We start from the raw sequence: 16831 nt of genomic DNA on the forward strand, positions 1-16831 counted from the left end.
ATCACTACATCCGGGAGAGAGTTGAAAATGGCTCTGCCGTTCCAGGCTTCCATATGGTCGAGCAACCAATGCATTTCCGCACGGGACTCCTCCGACAAGGGAACTTGGTCTGCATAACTGAGTCCCTTCTGAAGATGAGAAATCTTCAAATGTTGAAGTGCTCGGTAATGCAAAGGACCCGGGAAAATCGCCTGAATTGAAGAAGATAGCAGGCCCACCATGCGGGCAATCGCTCTCAAGGAAACAGTCTGTCTGGATAATAGAGACTTCAATTCTCTCTTGATTGACCGGATCTTCCCGGAAGGAAGAATCAGGAGAGACCGTAATGAGTCTATCTGGAACCCCAGAAAGTCTATCTGATGGGAGGGGACCAGAACGGATTTTTGGGCATTGATTATGAAACCCAGACTCTGAAGAAGAGACACCGACCAATTGAGGTGGTCTAACAAGAGGTCTCGATCTTGAGCCATGATCAAGATGTCGTCTAGGTATACAATCAGCCTGACTGCTTGGGAGCGAAGGAATTCCACTACTGGACGCATAACCTTTGTGAAACAACAAGGGGCGGAAGACAGGCCAAAGGGAAGGACCTTGTACTCGTAATAATCATTCTCCCAACAGAACTGAAGGAACCTCCGATGAGGAGGAAAAAAAAGGGATGATCAGGTAAGCATCCTTTAGATCTAAGCGAACTAACCAGTCTCCCTCTTGGAGAACATCTCTTAATAGATGGATACACTCCATTTTGAACTGACGATATAGCAAAAAAACGTTGAAGTCTTTTAAATTTAGAACTAAGCGCGAGCCGCCCCCTTTCTTGTCTACAAGAAACACTGGACTGACAAAACCTGAAGGGTGAGGGGGAGCTCTGATCACGGCACCCTTTTTGATCAGGGCTGCAATTTCTGCGGAAATAAGACTGTGCTCTTGATGGGAAAAATATCCCTGTCTGGGAAGGCATGTTTGATAAGGGGTCTCGTAAAAATCTAGCTTGAACCCCTGAACGGTCTCCAAGAAACAAGCATCCGAAGAGATTAGATGCCAATTCTCCAAAAACTTCTGAGTTCTGCCCCCCAAAATTACTTCTGAACTCAAGACCAATCTCACCTGTGGCTCCCGACTCCTGGGAGAAAGATTGTTGTCCTTTGGCTCTTCCTCTGCGGAATCTGCCTCGACCATACCTAGGTCTTGACGGGTAGAAGGTCGATGAGGAGGAGTCGAAACCTTGATAACCCCCTCTTCCTTGCTGGAAGGATCCACGATGGGGGCCTTGCTGATTGAAACGGCCGAAGGCACGCCCTCTGTAGCATCCGGCCCCCTCGAAAAAGTGGACGCAGCACTCTCCGGATGGATCCTTGTGCCTTGTCCAGACTGGCGTAGGTGGATACGAACTTAGCAAGTTCTTTCATGAAGGGTGAACCAAATAGTAACCCCTGGGCCACGGGACCCGATTCTGATGCAGCGAGATCCGCCAGTTTGGGATCCAGTTTCATCAAAACCGATCTGCGTTGTTCAGATGAAATAGCGCAATTAGCATTGCCCAAGAAACATAGAGCTCTCTGAGCCCAGCCTACCAGAATATCCGGGTTAATAGGGTCACCCGATTCCTTGGCTTGGAAGGCCAACTCCAGAATCTTAGTTAGAGGTCCGGAAATGTCTAAAGGTTTATCTTGACATCTGCGCCAAGCGCGATCAATACCCTTCTTAGGATCCTTAGCCGATTTCTTGAGGAACGTAACAAGGGTAGGATCTAACTCTGGAGTCTCTGTAACCTTGGAGGGAAAATCAGGTCTGGGGCACTCAGACCTTAATCTAGATCGGATATCCTTATCAAATCCGTGTCTGATATGTGCTTCGACATAGTCTGCCACCTCAGGAGGTGGTAACCACAGAGAGGATCGGGGATGCACGATGTCTTCAGGCTCGAAAGTCAACACCTTAGGAGTAGGGACCTCCTGGTGGTGGACTTTCTTCTTGCGTTTACTAAGCGGCGCGTCCTCCTGCTCGGAAGAGTGGTCAGAAGAAGAAGAAGCTGGAGCATCCACAGCTTTCTTTTGCGATCCCGCATTGTAATCATGTTCCCTAGCCATATTCCTTAAAAGGGATTGGAAATCCGCAGCATGCGGATTAGGAAGCTGTTTTGCCGATTGCGGGCCTGCTGCAAAGGAAGGATCTTCCAAGGAAGGAGCGCCCACTGGCGCTGACCAAGTCTGTTGATCAACCAAGCCCAATAGGTGATGCTTGATGGGCTGAATGGCCTGAACCAAGGCCTGATTAACTGAAGGACGCACCCCCGCGTCTAGAGCATACACCAAATCCTGGTCAAAAGAGCCAGCCGTATCATCAATATAGTACAAGTCCTCGGCTTGGTCATCATAGCCAGCCATACTGAAAACAGCAAAAAAGGTAGCTCACAAGGAGCAGTTTCACTAATAAAATAATAAATCAGGGCAGAAATCAACGTCAACTTTTTAGATGTGGAGGGAGCTGCCCTGAAAGGGTTAAATGCCCTTGAACCAGACCCAGCCTGAATAAAAATTGTTTCAACCCCAGTGTCCAAGCACTGGGGCGTAGAGGGAGCTGAGCTGGAGGAGATATAAAACAGAGGGGCTTAAAGTGCTGTAGCACTTAATATACCTGAGGCAGAGCCTCTAATAATAATATCCTCTTGACGAGGAGTCCAATAGCGCCAATGCGCTGAAGTCTCTGAGGCAGAGCCTCAATAATGCCCTCAAAAGGAATAAAGAGTGTAATTAAATAAACAAACAACGTTGTAAAAGCGCTCCGGTATGAGCGCTGAGAGGCCAGTACCCCGGGGGGATAAGAAAAACCAATTTGTTCAACGCTCGGAAGAGCGTAAACAAATTCTCCAAGACGCGCTCCGATCGCGCGCAGAAATTAGGATTCCCAAGGAGGAGGAGGACAGGGGAGGTCTAGGGAGCGCTCCGGCACGAGCGCTGACGGCCGGCACCCCGGGAAGAAGGTAAAGATAATAGACGCTCCGTCGAGCGTGAAGGCAATTTCTAAATAAACGCTCCGTCGAGCGTGAAAGGCAATTTTTAAATAAACGCTCCGGGCGAGCGTTGACAACCGGAGCCTCGGGGAAGGAAACAAAGGGGAAAAACTGCTGTGGCAATGAGGAAACGAGGAAACGAGCACGCGTCTGCTGCTCTACACGCGGCGAGGACGGCGAGTACAGAGATTAAGACGCGACGTGGGCCCCATAAAAAAACGCGCTCACGCAGAGCGCGGGTTGTAAAATAAAAGCATTTTAAAATAGAAGAAATATCTCTCGGCATGAAAGGACTGTGCAAAAGAGCGCGAGTCCTGCTCCTTTTGCTCCCACTCTACGTACAAAAGCGCTCCAATGGGTGCTTATAAGGAGGGGAAAAGCCCGCTCCTAGCACGTTATAAAACACAATAGTAAGAGAAAATCACACTTATCTGGCTGCGAAGCAGCAAAGAAAGAGGAGTGGCTTGGTGTGATTCAACACTTTATAGGCTGCCTTCTCTATGGTTGATCACGTGTCATGACTAGTGTTGGGTCATGTAGTTTTTACTTTCCATGATGTTCATTGGCTGCTGTTTAATAATAAAGCATGGAAAGAGAAGCATAATCTGAGCCTCCGGTCCTGACATAGAATTGGGAATCTCTCTCCAGGATGAGGGCGGGAAACAGGTCAAACTTCTAATGTAAATGTGAACGGGGCAGGTGTGACGTCACCCACAGTAACCCCTGGTGTCCGTGATAACAAAGGCATACATTGGAAATGGAGGGCATCCACTTTATGGCGAGGAGGAGAGAGATTCCCAATTCCTACGGATAAACTAAGGGTGGGGCGTGGAAGCTGAAGATAAACCTGTCTCCTCGAGTCCCCTTTATAGGACGAGTATTACACGAGGGCCACTGTGTGGCGCTGTTACCGCCCCACCAGAGCCTTCCAGATTGCAACAAACGACTTACAAATGTTGCTGCCAACTGAACGCGGTCACCCAAACGGTAACGTGGCATTTTGCAAGCGGTTCCGGATATCATTGCTTGGGTTGTGTTTTGCTGGTTTACTTACTATTCCCGCTGCAACGTGCATGGCCTTAGCATGTGGGGCGGTAATCACTGTACCCGGAGTAACAATCAGAGATAAGGACCCCGGCACTCCTTCTTCTGGCGCCGGTCCTCCCTCGCCCTTCCGCCATCCTCTGGTCTGCAGGCTCCTGTTACTGCAGCCTCCCCTTGCTTAAGAGCTCTTCCTCACTCTGAGCAAAAGAAAACGAGTGTATAGTGTGCTTTGCTGTATTTCATTTTATCCTGTTTGAAAGGAAATAAAATTGATTTAAAAAAAGTGTGGCCCGTACGGGGATCGAACCCGCGACCTTGGCGTTATTAGCACCACGCTCTAACCAACTGAGCTAACCGGCCCCATTGAGTATGATGAAGGAGGGCCTCTAAATGAGTGAAAAGAAGGGGTGTATCGGAACACTGTTTATGTGTACCCATTCACTTACCTACAATGTGACAGAAAATGTTCATAAAATCGGATCTTCCATTTCTGCATCATTAACGCAAGAACACACATGCACACCTACCCTCTTCATTTTTCACACATTAGTCTGGTACAATACCAAACAATGCTGAGTACAACCGTGTTCAGTTTCCGTGTGGTGTCATTTGTGTGTGCCTAGTTTGTTTGTGCACATTAGTCTTACCCACAGCAGGAAGAGCACTGACAGTAAGTGTGCAAGCGCCCCCTTCGCATGGAACCTGTACTACAGAGGAACATCAGTGCAATTGTCAGTCACACTCAGAAATAGCATTCCTTGCACAGAGGGTACAGCTGCAGAGCAAGCAACAGCCCTGCAAGCGACCCTTCTAATGCTTGGAGATAAGCGGATAAAGGGGCAAAGAGAGCCTGCAAGGAATGTAAACAAGCATTTACACAGCCAATAGGTCTGACCTTGGCAAACGTGCAATGTGTTTCTGAATGTCTGCTTTGCAAATATGTGCAACAGACAGTAAAAGTAAGGGTTTGCAGCAGTCTTGCAATTTGCCTTTTCTTAATTACATGAAATACATGGAAAAGTATGCAAAATTATGTGCAATGTAAAACCTGGCGTTTGGCGCTATATTTTAGTATGAAATGTGTCCTCACAATCATCTGCAAGGCAAGGACTCATTTTTGGTTAAAAAAACAAGTGCAAAAAAACAAGCGGTTCAGACGTCAGGCACTTGTATTCTGGTCCTTTGCCTTGTCCCAGTGCCCGTGAGCTAAATGTATATTCCAAACACCTCGTAATTATGTGGTATGGCATAATATCACAATTTCGGGAATTTACAAAAACTACATAATATAAAAGCAGGCGTTGTCCCAACAGCCCTTGCGCTTTAGTAGGTTAAAGAGGGCTGACACCTTGCCCCATGCTGCAGCCCGTGGAGGGAGGGAGCAAGCTGTGAGTGGCACTGGAACAGACCGAGAGTTGCTGGGGGCTGACCTCAAGGTCCTCTATCTATATATCCGTATGTAAGTATTTTTTTTTTTTTCAAAAACATGAGGCTGGCAAGACTGATGAAGCTGTCAGATCTAAAAGTGACTAATACCCCTCAAGGATGAAAGCGAATGGTTTTAACAAAGAGTTGTCTAAAAACACAAATATGGTCCCATCTGGCACCTGGGTTGTGGGCTGGGGGCTTGAGGCCAGAGTCTTACAGGCGTGTAACAGGTTGGTATGTTCAAGGGCGTTGACGTGGCAGGTCCTTTGTCTCTCCACGGTGAGGAATGCTTGGGCGGAAGCAGAGGTTACCTCCAAGGGCCATATCGTCCCAGGTGTTAGTACTCACCATGTATTTTTATTTTTATTCTGATGTACAAGTTACTTACCTTCGGTAATGAAATATCTGGTAGAGACATATTCTAGTTACAGATTCCTTACCTTAGAATTTTCCCCCAGGCGTCAGACTGGATCTGGAGATTTTTTCTTCGAGCAATACCCTTGCGCGTCGGTAGGTGGCGTCGGTCGACTCTGCAGGCATCGTAGGCGTCGTGGTCGTCGTGATGATGTTGGGAGTAGTACATAGACGGCGCCCTCGCGCAGTGACATCAGTTTCTTTTAATGACTTTCCACGCCAGAGCGCAGAGCCGCTAAGAACACTAATATCGGTGCGCCAGAGCTAAGGACATGAAAGGGGGAATCCCTGTCCCTAGAAATCAGTTTGCAAGCGGGGAGGATGGGTGGGCGGTAAGGAATCTGCAACTAGAATATGTCTCTACCAGATATTTCGTTACCGAAGGTAAGTAACTTGTACATCTGATAGAGACTTCTAGTTGCAGATTCCTTACCTTAGAATAGATACCCAAGCAATGCCATCCTCTGTGGTGGGCTGCGAACTAAGATCATAATAGAAAGTCCTGCAGGACCGAACGACCAAAGTAGCCATCCCGACGGACCTGACTGTCCAGGCAGTAATGTTTAGCCAACGTGTGCAGGGATGCCTACGTAGCTGCCTGACAGATATCCAGGACAGGAACTCCGCTTGCTAACGCAGTGGATGCAGCAGTGGCCCTGGTAGAATGAGCCCGCAAGCCTTCAGGAGGTTGCGATTTTGCCAAAGCGTAGCACATTTTGATGCAAAGAAGCACCCATCGAGAGATGGTACGTTTCTGCACCGCCTTCCCTTTCTTCGCACCCACATAGCCAACAAAGAGTTGATTGTCCACCCGGAAGTCTTTAGTACGATTGAGATAGAACGCCAATGCTCTTTTTGGGTGCAGACGGTGGAGTCTCTCCTCCTCATGGGAAGGATGCGAGGGTGCGTACAAGGTAGGCAAAGTGATAGACTGGCCTACATGAAACGGTGTAACCACCTTAGGAAGGAAGGAAGCTCTAGTGCGTATCGCCACTTTGTCGGGGTGTACGGACAAGTACGGAGGCTTTGAAGAAAGGGCCTGAAGCTCACTCACCCTGCGAGCAGAGGTGATGGCGATAAGAAAGACAAGTGAGGAGCCGTAAGGGACAATTACACATCAAGAAAGTAAGCACAAGATTAAGATCCCACTGAGGCATGATGAAGGGAGTGGGAGGAAATAAGTGGGTGAGCCCCTTTAAGAACCTACTCACAAGAGGAGATTTAAAGAGTGAGGGCTGATCAGGAAGCCTAAGAAAGGCGGAAATGGCAGACAGATACCCCTTAAGGGTGCCCAATGCAGAGCCCTGCTGGGCTAAGGAAAGAATGAATAGAAGAACCTCTGAAAGAGGGGCAGATAGGGGGTCAACAGATTTGTTGGTGCACCATGCCACAAATTTATTCCAATAACAGGAGTATACAGTTTTAGTCGAGGGACGCCTGGCTGCCAAGATAACATTGCAGACTTCGGGTGGAAGGGCAAATGCCGTCATCTGTTGCCACTCAATCTCCACGCATGAAGGCGGAGGTTGGACAGGTTCGGGTGGTGGACTGTCCCCTGCTGCTGCGACAGAAGATCCGCCCGAAGAGGCAGTCTGAGTGGAGGATCGATGGACATGCTCAGTAGCTCGGGATACCACACTCTTCGAGCCCAGTCCGGAGCCACCAGGATAACTTGGGCCCGGTTGCTCTTGATCTTCTTGAGAACTCTGGGCAGAAGAGGGATAGGCGGGAAGGCGTAAAGGAGGCCGGAGTTCCACTCGAGAAGAAAAGCGTCTCCGAGCGAGTGCCGCCTTGGAAACTCCAACGTGCAAAATAGCTGACATTGCGTGTTCTCTGCGGAGGCGAACAGATCTTACCAAGGCTCTCCCCACTTGAGACAGAGACCTTGCGCCACCTCCGGATGGAGACGCCATTTGTGATCGACAGTGCGTTGGCGGCTGAGTTCGTCTGCTCTGGCGTTGAGAGAGCCCGCCAGATGTTGAACCATCAGGGTAATGCCCTGATGTTCCAGCCATGTCCAGCGGCGTAGTGCCTCCAGACATAGGGTCCAGGACCCTACCCCGCCTTGTTTGGTGGAGTACCACATGGCGGTAGTGTTGTCCGTGAACACCTGCACCACTTTCCCTTTGAGAGAGGGAAGGAATGCTTTCAATGCAAGTCTGATCGCTCGGAGATCCAGCATGTTTAGGTGGAGTCCCGACTCCGCCGGAGACCAGAGGCCTCTGATCTCCGCCTCTCCCATGTGGCCGCCCCAACCCAGAAGTGACGCATCTGTCACTATTGAGAGATCTGGTTGGGGAAGGGAGTGGGATCTGCTATTGACCCAATTGGAATTCGAAAGCCACCACTGCAGGTCTTTCGCAGTCCCCTCCGAGATCTGGACCATGTCGGATAGATTCCCCTGATGCTGCGCCCACTGGAACTTCAAGTCCCACTGCAGAGCCCGCATGTGCCACCTGGCATGTGTTACTAGCAGGATGCAGGAGGCCAAGAGGCCCAGCAGCCTCAGAGTCTGTCTCACCGAAACCCAAGACCAAGGCTGAAAGATCGGAATCATAGCCTGAATGTCTTGGACTCGCTTTTGGGGAGGATAAGCGGGAGTGAGGGGACGGACTAGGAAGGTTTAGAGGCTGCTGCGGGGGCAGGGGTGGACTGGACAGACCTCTGGTTCCATGTCCCACGACCTCGTGGGATTCCGCGCCCCCGGCCACGCATAGGCTGTCCAGCATGCATGGCCCGGTGGCTGGGTTGAGGACGCGACAGGGCGCGCCTTCCGTGGCCACGAAAGGGACGAAAAGCGGACTGTTGGGGGCGTGTGGCGGCAGAAAGGCCAAGGGACCGAGCCGTAGCCCTGGACTCCTTGAACCTCTCCAAGGCCGAGTCCACTTTGTCTCCGAAGAGACGGGTGCCATCAAAGCGCATGTCCATGAGTGACTGTTGGACATCCCCCGAAAAACCAGAAGTACGTAACCAGGCATGGTGCCTCAAGGCCACTGTAGTAGCAACCGATCTGCCCGGAGAGTCGGTCGTATCCAGCCCACAACGGATGGTGAACTTTGCCGCGTCTCTTCCATCTTTGACTGCTTGGGAGGTGATAGCACGGGCCTCCTCTGGTATCTGCGGCAGGACTTCCGCAACATATCCCACAGGTAGTGGGAATAACGGCCCAAAAGGCATGCGGTGTTCATGGACCGAGAGGCTGGAGGAAGAAAACAACTTCTTACCAAACTGTTCCAGTCTTTTGGATTCCCTATCCGGGGGTGCGGAAGGGAACGTGCCAGAAGAAGAGGACGCCTGGATAACAAGACTTCCAGGCGTAGGATGTTGGGACAGGAACTTCGGGTCGTCGGCGCAGGCCGATGGCGGCGAGCGATCGTCCTGTTCACAGGAGCCCCTGTGTTGGGTTTGGACCACGTACCTCAAAGGACGTCAGTGAGGGCTTCATTAAATGGAAGAAGGGGTTCAGAAGTAGAAGCCCCAGGCTGAAGCACCTCCGTCAGGAGGTTAGACCTGACTTCGACAGTAGGTAGCTCAAGGCCAAGGACCTCAGCCGCCCTAGTAACCACCATACCATAGGTAGCTCCCTCCGCCGTAGCCATGGTAGGAGGAGACAGCATGCCAGAGTCAGGAGAAGTATCAAGACCACTGGCTTCGCCCAAGTCCTGTGCCCAGTCCATAGTAGGGTCTTCCTGGTATTTATAAGGGTCCAGGGACCCCTCCAATTCCTCCCTATATTCGTACCCATAGGAAAATGGGTCAGAATCCGACCTCGGGCGAATAGGGCCCACCGAACCCGAAGGTGGCGTCATCCGACGCCGCTCGGACCCTGAGTCATCAGGGATGAGAATGAGGTCGACGTCGATAGTGGGCAATACCGACGTTGAGAGTGTCGCTGAACGAACCAGCGCCAGGGAAGGTCTCGACTGTGCGACCGGCGTTGGGCGGATCCGCGCACTGATCCGGAGGTGTCCTCGGTGGCCGGGGCCACAGCCGCCGGGCGGAACCCGAAGGCCCCTCGGCCAAGCCCCTTGGGGCCGCATCGGGGTCGGCACGCCCAAGATGAGGCGCATGGCCTTATAAAACTCTTTGAGTTGGGTGGGGCTCGCTCCGGCTCCGGGATACTCGGGGAAGCGCGGAGCCGACCCAGGCGTAGACTCCGAGGACGGAGGCCTACTTCGTTGACGCTCGTCCCGCGTCGTGTCGGCCGAGTGACGGGGTGAAGTCTGAGAGCGATGGGACTTCTTCGACTTCTTCTTTTTCTTACCGTGACCCAATGATTTCGATGACGACAAGTAGTGGTGGCTCCGCGACCTATCTCGAGACCTTCCTCTCGAGCGAGATTGGGACTTACGCGGAGTCGAGTGCCGGGCTGCCATCAGCTTTAGGGACCGCTCCCTCAAAGCCTTCGGATGCATCTCGAAGCACGACTTTGGGTCATGGTCGCGCTCGAGGCACCACAGACAGACACGATGAGGGTCCGTCACCGACATCATGCGGTGACAGTCCTCGTAGGGCTTGAACCTGGTCTTCGGGGACATCCTCGACGCACCAAGTTTGCACCAAAAAAGTCAACAAAACGGTCGAATTCGGCCAAAAAATAACCGAGGGTAGCTCTCTCTCGGATCAGCACGTGGCGCGGAAACAAAAGAACTGACATCACTTCGTGAGGGCGGTGTCTATGTACTACTCCCGACATCATCACGGCGACCACGACGCCTACCACGCCTGCGGAGTCGACCAACGCCACCTACCGACGCGCAAGGGTATTGCTCGAATTAAAAATCTCCGGATCCAGTCTGACGCCTGGGGGAAAATTCTAAGGTAAAGAATCTGCAACTAGAAGTCTTTATCAGATATATATTGTCTGGCAGGTTATGCAGGGGTGTACATAGAGTAAGATGCCGTAGCGGAAGTGGTAGGTTATGTGATGTTTGTGTGGGTGTATATGGAGATGTATTGTGGTATTGCAAGTGATAGTGTATGTGGTGGTCTGTGATGTTATGCATCCTGTGGTCTCCATGGTGGTGTATGTAGTGGTCTATGTGGTGGTAGTCATAGAGACATATGTGATCGCACAAGTGGTAATATATGTGGTGTTCTGTGGTATAGTTCATGTGGTGGTCTATTCAGCGGTCCATATAGAGATATATGCGGTAGCACACTGGTAGTGTATGCAGGGCCACTAGAATTTCATCTGCTGCAAAAACATTTTTTTTTTCAATCTGAAATGGTTCAAAAGTCACTAAAACTTTTGTTGCTGCACAGTGGAAGGCCCTTCTGAATGTTTGCCCATTTAGTGTAAACGTATTAAAATGTCAAAATAATGCGATAATGCTATCACACATTGTAGCACATTATGCTGCATAACTTGCCTTTTGTTACTGTATAATGTAGATTTTCCTAGTATATTATGACGGAAAGTCTCAATTTTATTAAAGACACGGAGGCGAGTATTATGCTTCTCTAACTTGCTTTAATTCCAATTGCAGCAAGAACTACCACTCCCAAAGGGCTTGAAACACATAAGCCAATGGGAGAGAAAAATGTAATCATTAAAGCACCAATCAGAACAATAGAAGGTATGTAACCACTAAGCTTGACTGCGACCAGCCCTCTTTCTTGATGCGAGAAGGCTAGTTAGTACGAGAAAACAACAGAAAATTGGCTAAAATTATTGCAATTGCCAAAGTCAATGAACAAATATCCTGGATCAGGTCCAGACAAAAACGAAGTGAAGAAGACATCCGGTAGGGAAAAGGGAAACTGCAACAGTAAGGATCCGATTGTCCAACAGATATGTTCGTGTCCGACAGAACCATCCTCTGATCAGGTAGAAGATTGAGCTGGAGTGGAGATTGCTGCAAGGGAGGGAAAACAAGACAAAATCAGAAATATCTCCTTGTTGAGGCGGGATAATACTCGCCTCCGTGTCTTTAATAAAATTAAGACTTTCCGTCATAATATACTAGGAAAATCTACGGAGGCTCATATTATGCTGTTTTAAAGCATATTAATCACTACTGACGTAGCAGTATGAACTGGTTTACAATAAAATGTCCTGAAAACATTGTCATTGGACCAGTCAGCCAATCTCAGAATGTCCTCTAACCTAGATCCAACCCAAAAAGCCTTGGAAGCCATGGCCCCTCTAGCTGAATGAGCTCCAGAAATGTAGGTATCTATACCCACTAAGGACATCACCCAACAAACCCATCTGGCTAGAGTTGCAGAAGACACAGGATTATGAGGTTTTCGGAAAGAAATGAGCAGTTTGGGAACAGAGGACATTATGATATCAGCTGTACGTTCTTCATAACATTTGAGACATTGTCCCACACACAACTTAGGTTGATCCGGGAAATACGGATAAAAAACTGTACGTAAGTTAGTCTTGGTATGTTTATTAATGGAGAACAATACCCACGTGGGGGCAAACTGCCGAGAAGTAACATCAAGTGTCCTAACATCCGATAAGCGCTTAATAGAAACTAAGCAAAGTAACATGGTAAGTTTTGCTGAAAGCATTTTTAAAGACAAAACAGAATTATCATGCCAAGACAAAAACAAGTTCAAAACCACATTGACATCCCATAACTTTGAATACTTTGGTAGTGGGGGAATCGAAAACTTTACTCCCTTTAACAGACAACGCAGTAGAGGGTGTTCATCCACAGGTTTTCCGTTGACATAGGCATGATGCATAGAAATAGCTGACCTATACAAATTAATCGTCCTGTAGGATTTACCTGCACTAGCTTGCGCAGCCAGAAAGTTAATTATATAATTTACATCTGCTGAAATTGGATCAAGGACCCTTCCCATACACCAGCTTGACCAAAGAGTCCAAGCGGAAGAATATGCTTTCCTGGTGCCGGGAGCCCAGGCTTTATTGATGAAGTCAGTAGCCTCTTCCGAAATTGGGATGGTAGATGGGGAAGGCCTGATACTTTCCAGCCTGAAAGGATGAGTGTTTTGTTAAGTACCAGGGGGTGAGGATTCCCTAAGGAATCCAGCAGAAGGGAGGGAAAAAGGGGAAGAAGAATGGGAAAATCGATTGCCAATTCTGAGAGAGGGGGAAACCAGAATTGTGATTGCCAAAATGGTACCACCAGGACCACAGTCGCCTTCTGGCGCCTGACTTGGGCCAGAACTCTGGTGATCATTAGAAAAGGAGGAAAAGCGTAATTGACCGTCTGTGACCAATCCTGAAGAAAGGCCAATGCTGAAGGATCCGGACGCCAACTGAAAAAAAGAGGAAGTTGGGCATTAAGGGGAGAGGCAGAGAGGTATTTACTGAAGGGGCCCCATTTGTGGAGAATAGACTGGAAAACTGAGGGATGAAGTTTCCAATCGCTGTAATCCCTGAGGAAACGGGAATGCCAATCCGCCGTTTGATTGAGAGAACCTAGGAGGTATTCTGCCGTGAGAGATAATTTGTTGCGCAGACAATATTCCCAAGGCTTTTTGCCAGGTCTGCTAACGGCTTTGATCTGGTTCCTCCTAGATGGTTTATGTAACGGACAGCCGAAACATTGTCCATCCGGAGGAGGATGGTACACCGCACCCTGTCTTTTGCCAGGCTCTTTATTGCAAAGGAGCCCGCAAGCATCTCTAAATAATTGATGTGCAATTTGGACTCCCTTAACGACCATGTACTGCCAGTCGAGATTAGACCACAACGGGCGCCCCAACCCGTCAGGCTTGCATCGGACTCTAACACAAGGCTGATGGAAAGATAGCTCTGCCGTTCCAGGCATCTAAATGGTCTATCCACCATTGGAGTTCTAGGCTGGATTCTTGATCCAGAATGATCAGATCCGAGTAGGCAAGACCTTTTCTGAGATGATGGATTTTTAATCTTTGGAGTGCTCGGTAGTGCAATGGGCCGGGAAATATGGCCTGAATTGAAGAGGACAAGGGGCCCACAATCCTGGCCAGAGATCTCAGAGAAATCTGAGATTTGCGAAGAGTTCTTAAAATCTCCGATTTGATGGAATGCACTTTTTGTTGAGAAAGATGAAGAGTGGAAGAAGAAGAATCTGTTTTGAATCCCAAGAATTCTATCCTTTGAGAAGGAACCGTGCTTGACTTTTCTTCGTTGACCAAAAAACCCAACTGGGAAAGAAGGGAACAAGTTATTTGTAAATGGGATTGAAGAGTCTTGAGGTTCTGATGTAAGATAAGGATATCGTTGAGATAAATCAGCTGCCTGATGCCCAAAGATCTGAGATGCGCCGTTATCGGTTTCATCAGCTTTGTGAAGCACCAGGGTGCTGACGACAGGCCGAACGGAAGGGAAGAAAACTGGTAAGTTTGACCAAGCCATTGAAATTGAAGATATTTGCGGTGACTCGAGTGAATGGGAACGGAAAGGTACGCATCCTGAAGATCTAAACGCACCATAAAATCCAAGGGGAGGAGAATATCCCTCAAATGAAGAATTGTTTCCATTTTGAAATGTCGATACACGACAAACTGATTGAAATTCTTTAGATTTATGACTGGCTTGAACTTTTTGTTCTTCTTTTGAACCAAAAATAGCGAACTGAGGAACCCGGAGGGATCTGGAGCTGAAATTTGAATGGCCCTTTTTGAAAGGAGAGAATTTACTTCTTCTGATACAAGAAGAGACATTTCTGTTGAAAAACTTAACGGTGGAGGAAGATAAACTTGGTAAGGTTGTGAATAAAACTCTATTTGGTAACCCTGAACAGTATTCAGAACCCATGGGTCGGTAGTTAAGGAGCGCCATTTTTGAATGAAAAAACTGAGCCGGCCACCTATTGGAGGAGGGCCAGAGGTAGGGCTTACCTTGAGTGTTGCTGGATCTGAAACCGCGTTGTCCACGACCCCTGTACCCTCTGCCTCTTTGGGGGTAAAATTGGGGTTTGTAAGGTTGATATCCGTAGTTGGAGTATGAGGAGCCTCTGAATCCCTGAGGATGAACGAACCGGCCGGTAGAGCGGCTCCTGCCTGTACCGGCCCTGGCGAAAACCCGTTGGTTGAACACTTTTTTAATGTTCTGTTGCGCCTTATCAATCAAGGAAAAAGTTGATACAAACTTTCCCAGATCTTTAATAAATTAATCTCTGAAGAGACGACCTTCAGCTTTCACCCCAGGATCCATGGAGGCCAGGTTGGACAACTTAGGATCCAGTTTGAGTAACAATCCTTTCCTTCTCTCGTGGGTAATGGCAGCGTTGGCATTACCCAATAAACAAAATGCCCTTTGAGTCCAAAGAGAAAGCTCGGAAGGATCAATGTTGCATTGTCCATCTTGGCTGATTCCGCCAGATCAAGAATACGGGCCAAAGGTCCCACCAAAGCAAGGAGTTTATCCTGGCAGTTCGACCAGGCCTTGTCCACCCCTTTGCGGGGGTCTTTGCCAAATTTTGAGAAAAAAGTTAAAAGGGGTTGGCCAATCACTGGGGTTGTAGTGATGCTGGAGAAAAGAGAAGGTCTGGGACATTCCGACTTCAATTTGGCTCTCGTCTGCTTGTCCAGGGGAAGCCTTAACCTGGAAGCTATATACTGACCCACGTGAGCCGCAGGTGTCCATTTCATGGAATTAGGATGATGGAAGAAAGAAGGATCAAACATGGGGTTACCTTCCGAATCCAAAGGGATCAGAAACCTCCAATTTAGGCTTTTTCGGGGGGAAGCGTGTGACAGCGAGCCCCATAAATCTGAATCATCATCTAGATCATCCATGTCACCAACATCATCATCGGTATCCGTCTTGGACTTACGTTTGCCATGAACATTCTTAGAATTCCCCTCCTGGGAAGGAGGCCTGGGAGGCATTTCATCCTCAATCACGGGTGAAGAAGCTTCACCAGTCAAAAAAGCGCCATCTGATGATTTTTGCACAGACAAATCCTTGTTTTTTCTTTTTCTGCTATCCCCCGCAGACTGGGCCATAAAGGATTTGTAAACCATATTCTGCACAGAATTCTCAATGTTCTTTGACATTTTATTCATAGTGGCTGAAACAGCCTTAGACACAGCCTCATTAATAAAGGCTCCAATTTCTTTATTGTCTGACAAATTAGGAAAGGAATCTTGAATTTCCATAATGCTGAAATGCAATAAGCAGCCAACAAGGTTTGGAAAAAACTAGAGAAAACCTGTTATGCCGCGGCGCTCACCGCGGCGCTCGCCTCGGCCGCGGGCTCAGGTTGCCGCGGCGCGGCACATCAATCTCGCCGCGGCCGACGCTCGAGTGGCGGTAACCACCGCGGTTGACGCTTGGGTCGCGGGGGATGCCGCGGCTCAGGCGAAAACCAGGGAGGCTCCAAGGAGCCGGTTTAAGGGTCGCGGCACTCGCCGCCTCCCTTCTTATATATTTTACCATAAAGGCAGACGCGGCATGGCCGCTTACAGCTCATAATGCGCTTAACCGTTTCTTGCTTGCCTATACATCACTTGCCTACCACTTACCGATATCCTGAGAACGAAACCGAACCCTTACACATGGTGCACTTTATACTTGCCCCTTTTTCTTCCCAGCATGCTGACCACTTCCTCTCTGCCCAGCATGCATTGTTTGACGCACATAACTGATTCACCATTGTTTTCTTTTCCCCAATCCAAGATGGTGGTATTTCTACTTCCTGTTTTCTACTTCCTGTCTAAGGGTATATAAAGGGATCTCAACTACTTGTCCATTGCGTTGCAACACTCCTTGGTGGTAGTCACGCTCTGATTGCTCTCCTCCTGCGAATCCTGTCTGTTCCTGTCCTGCCTCGTTTTTCCAGTCTTCCTGATTTTTGGTCCTAACGCCCTGGTGTCCTCCTTTCATTTCAGGGAGTTCCTGTGGAGGTTTTTTACCCTACTGGGGTTTTTCCTCTGGGACTCCTTCTGGAGGGCACGGACTGTAGTGGTTGCTCATACCAAACAGCACCGTGGCTACTGGAAGGGGTCGCCCTTACC

The 16831-nt window shown here is 49.0% G+C and overlaps 1 non-coding gene across 1 annotated transcript; it reads right to left on the bottom strand.

Moving 5' to 3' along the window:
• Nucleotides 1–4343: 4343 nt before the first annotated feature.
• On the bottom strand, nucleotides 4344–4417 carry TRNAI-AAU (transfer RNA isoleucine (anticodon AAU)). Its single transcript has one exon. It is a non-coding gene; the product is annotated as a tRNA-Ile (tRNA).
• Between the last annotated feature and the right edge of the window lie 12414 nt (nucleotides 4418–16831).

This window comes from Pleurodeles waltl, chromosome 12 (genome assembly GCF_031143425.1).
Source record: "Pleurodeles waltl isolate 20211129_DDA chromosome 12, aPleWal1.hap1.20221129, whole genome shotgun sequence".
Classification (NCBI taxonomy): domain Eukaryota; kingdom Metazoa; phylum Chordata; class Amphibia; order Caudata; family Salamandridae; genus Pleurodeles; species Pleurodeles waltl.